This window comes from Heterocephalus glaber, unplaced genomic scaffold (genome assembly GCF_053883595.1).
Source record: "Heterocephalus glaber isolate CG9 unplaced genomic scaffold, H.glaber_assembly_v1.0 deba00001452, whole genome shotgun sequence".
In the NCBI taxonomy this organism is placed as follows: domain Eukaryota; kingdom Metazoa; phylum Chordata; class Mammalia; order Rodentia; family Bathyergidae; genus Heterocephalus; species Heterocephalus glaber.
In genome coordinates, this window is record NW_028258302.1 from 17,554,281 (window position 1) to 17,558,851 (window position 4,571).

Below are 4,571 nucleotides of genomic sequence, written 5' to 3' on the forward strand. Positions count from 1 at the left end.
AATGAGAAGTGCATAATAACTGCTGAAGTGGAGAAGCTTATAAATTACCCAGCAAAGCCCCAGCACAACCAGGGGTGGGGCCTGGCAGAGAGGAGCCCAGGGTTCATTTCTGGGGTTAATGGAGTCCTGATGGTCCCTGGCATTGCTCAATGCCAGGTGCAGTGGTTCCTTCCCACTCCACAGGGAGAGGTAGGCGACCATCACAGTCACCGGCCAATCACAGTGATACTTGCTCAAGCCACAGGGAAATGGGTCGGAGGAACATAACTCTGAACTTTGTGCTCCCATAACATAACTCGAAGATGTGCTCCCAAAACGAAACAGCAATCCCTTCTTTGCCCTCTCCTTACCGCAAGTCTTCCTCTCTCAGAAAACACATTATTTAAAAGAAAAGGGAAACAGGAACAGGACTATCTGTCTTCTAGAACTCCTTTGCCTCCAAGAGAAAACGATTGATCTAGTACATGTAGTCAGAGAGAAGGTAAGGAACAGAGAGGCTAACTGACTGTCTTCCACTCACACAGCAAGTAGGGGGAGGGGTCAGTTTAATTTCCTTCTCATTTAAAATCCTATTGCTTACTATGGATCTCCTAATGTGACAGCTTAGTATAAGCAAAATGGAAACCCCACAACTCAGGTCACAACTTCTTGACCCAGGATCCAGATGAAAATAAAAAATATATTATCAAATGTCACACGTGGTACATCCAATACCAAGCATCTTCCTAATACCGAGTTCTCTCTGTCTATGTAGACAGTGACTTCATGACTCTTCATCAGTAAAGGCTAAGAATAGCAACAATGGCAGAAGGATGGAATCTGAGCCTTATTGAGACTTTTCAGACACCCCTACTTTTCATCTAGTCCTCATAATAAACCAGTAAGGAACCCAGGCTCAGAGAGGTGACCTGACTACCCCGGATCACACAGCATCAGAGCCAAAGCCAGGCCCCGGGTTCCCAACTGTGTGACTATATTACCCTTTGAGGTATAGGAGGCTCAGATCTCAGAGTCAGAAAGATCTTGGGGTCTGTCCTGGTCACTTACTTTCAGGTGAGTCACTCTGTTTCCCTGTGCCTCACTTTTGTCCTCCTCGAGATGGGGAAATGACAAACAAGGCTTGTGGGGATTAGTGAGATCCTTCACAGAGAGTGGGTTAAGTCATCAGTCACTGGGGCTGACGCTGGGCTGGGAGGGCCGCTTCCAGGCTCTTCATTTCCACAGTTTTGACCAAGCCGTGATTATAGCCCCTCCTGCCACCCCCCACCCCGGGGCGCTAATAACATCTTGCTTCTCACTGGGGTCAGGTCTGCACAGATAGGCAGGCATGGGGTGCTGAGGGAGGCAGGGTGGGTACCCACCCAAAAGGAGGAAGACTGCAACCCTTGTCAGAAGCAACTATGAAGCAAGATGATAACCCCTAGAATTCCTGCCCAAGGTTTGTGTTGTTACTTTTCCCTCCAAGAGCTCATGTGTAATATGCTGAATTTGGGCCAAATTCATATTAAATAACAGCTCTTTCAATTGAGCTCTTACTACCTGCCAGGCTCTGGCTGGGTGTGTCTTATGGATGATCCAATTGAATTTTGCAGTAGCCCTGTGGGGTGAGGTCACTTGCTCACGTGTGTGTACCAGCTACTAGGTGCCAAACACTTTCTAAGCACTTCATGTGCATTAATTTATCTAGTCCTTATATAGATGGGAAATCGAGGCTCTGAGAGGTTAAGTAATCTGCTGAAGGTCACAGGGCTAGGGAACAAGGGAGCCAGGCCTCAAAGTAGACGGTCTCACTCAGGCCACATAACCTCTGTGCTATATGGCTTCTCTGCCCTATGAACTTCTGTTATTATTGCCATTTGGCAGATGAGAAAACTGAGGCTGAGGCAGTCAGGGGCAGTCAGTATCAGAGCCACCCTCAGAGTGGCCTAGCAGATTTCCTGCATTCTCACTGCAGTGGCTAGGGGGAGAGGGGACAGGCAGGCAGACCCGATTCCTGCGAATAACCCCACCTAGGAGTTTACACTCTCCTCCTTTTGTGAGGGCCCCAGGCAAGGTCCCTGCCCAGCCAGTGGGCAGAGAGGCTGAGGTTTGAACCCCTGGCTTGTGAGCTGAAGTCTTGTCTTCTAGAAAAGTTGTCTGGAATGCCACCCTAAGAAATTCAATCGTTTGGGTCCTAGGGATAACAGGTCTTTGAATCATTTGGAAAACATTTAGCCAGATGTGGAGGCACACACCTATAATCCCTACAGTCTGGGAGGCTGAGGCAGGAGGATTGCAAGTTCAAGCCCAGCCTGGGCAATCTAGCAACTTAGTGAAACTCTATTTTAAAATAAAAAAGGGCTGGGGAGGAACCTACATGTAAAGGCTCTGAGTTCAGTCCTCAGCAACACACACACACACACACACACAAACTCACTCAGAACTTACTGAGCTATGACCTTATTCTGGGCATCATGCTGAATCAAGGATTTTCAAACTGTGTGGTGAAGTCCCAAGACCTCTGAGAGGGCCCCAAGGAGAGTTTGAGACTTTCTTACAACCAGGGCTAACCTTTCCCTTCCCCACTCCATTAATAACTTATTTCCTTCTATTTTATGTTTGCTTATTTGTTCGTTTTGTTCTTTTGAGACAGGCTCTTACTATGTAGCTCAGGCTGGCCTGGAACTCATGGCACTCCTCCTGCCACAGCCTCCTGAGTGCTGGGATTATAGGCATGTGTCACCTGGCTTCCTTGTATCTATTACCAGGCCTGGCTTCCTTGTATCTATTTCTGTTTTTTAAAAAAATTGTACAAAGTATTCATTTAATAAAAAAGTTTATGTTTTTCAATGACATAGGTTTTAATTATTACTCCCACCCCATAACACTCACATGAAAATGAAACAAAACACAAAAAGAGAACAAGTCAAATGAAAAGGAAGAAAAGTTGGTTCTGAGCATGTGATTTACTCCTGGCTTCACTTTCTGAACATGTTTGTGGGGCCTCTTCCACCTGGGAATGTGAGCATTCCATATCTTCAACACTGGAGTCTGTGCTTTCTTCCATGTCTTTCTTTCTCTTCTTACTGTTTTTGCTTTCAAACTTCCATTCTCCATAACACTGAGGTCCAGTTTGCTGTCATCCTTACTTCCTATAACTTTTAGTCCTTGCAAAAGAATATCGAGGAACTTTTGATAAAGAGTATCTCAGTATAGTCCAGTAATTTTACAGCTTCCATGTATTTAGCAATTTCAGCTGGCTTGTTTTTCTCAGGAAAACGTTTCTCCGTCAAACTTGCAATACTTTCTCTGTATCTAACTTTGTTATCTCTAACATAGTTTGGGTCCTTCAAATTATCCTCCCAAGGAAGATGGCCACTAAGCCACTGGATCATGCAATAAACAAGTATTTCCAAATCACCACGTCTTCATAGGGCTACGTCAAGGTGTGTGTCAGTGCTGGTGAATTCAACAGTGCTGTGACATCTTTTGAGATCTTCTTTATGTTCTCTATGAACTACTTCTGGGCAGTACCCATAAGCAAGACTCAGAAGTTTCAAGGCCTTGTTATCTCCAAGCACATTCTCATGCTGATGGATGAACTCCAGAATATCCAGAATTCTTAAGCTTAGCTGCAAGACAGCTGGTCACTCTCAAAGCGATCTATTATCATAAACCTGTAACTTCTTCCATTTTTATCCTGTAGTCCATATCCCCAATACTTAGGAACACTAAAGTACTTCAGTTTATGGGTACGAATCCATTTCTGAATTTGCTCTACCATCTCTGGTAGAACTATAATTCAGTAAAAAGAGGGCCATTGTCACCAGATTCCACTTTTGCAACACAGGGTGCATCATTGCCAACCGATTTTGAAGAATTTGTATCACCAAGACATATACAGCCGAAGCCACCTTGGCCAATAGGTAATCCTAGCTTCCATTCCTTTTTTGACATGTCAGTTATTATCTCCCCAGCTGCAAAGTGTTCTGCAAGATACCTCTTTCCTCGGCCCTGTCTTCCAACTTGAGCTGCTTTTATTTTTTTTAATTTAAAAAATGTTTTTTCCAGTACCGGAAATTGAACTCAGGACCTTCCGCTTGCCAGGCAGGCGGGGCGCCACTGAGCTACAACCCCAGCTTGAGCTGCTTTTACACAAGGCATTTTCCCTAGAGCCACAGACCCGTGGCCTTCTACCCAGTGCTAACTTCCCACCACTTCCCAACTAGCAATTTGGAGGTACCGCTGGCCCTTTCACACCCTGCAGTACGGAGTCTTCCCATTGGCTCTGGGCAAAGGAGAAGGCGGGGAGAGTAAACGCTAAGGGGTGAGGCCACGCTTCCTTGCCACCTTCCCTTTTTTTCTGGTTTTTTGAGACGGGGTCTCAACATGCAGTTCAGGCTGACCTTGAACTCACTATATCGCCCAGGTTGGCCTGCGGTGATCCTCAGGCCTCAGCCTCCCGAGTGCTGGGATTACAGGCTTGCTCCACCACGCCCGACCCTGGTATCTAGTTTATGTTAAGGTGAATAAAGATATATTTTTTCCTTTTGAAGAAAGACTTCCACTACTAAAAATGTCCGGTCCTGTTT

At 45.7% G+C, this 4,571-nt stretch overlaps 1 pseudogene; it reads right to left on the minus strand.

Annotated features, from left to right (window-relative positions):
* Positions 1-2,905: 2,905 nt before the first annotated feature.
* LOC101698990 (serine/threonine-protein kinase VRK1 pseudogene) lies at positions 2,906-4,023 on the minus strand (annotated as a pseudogene).
* Positions 4,024-4,571: the final 548 nt, after the last annotated feature.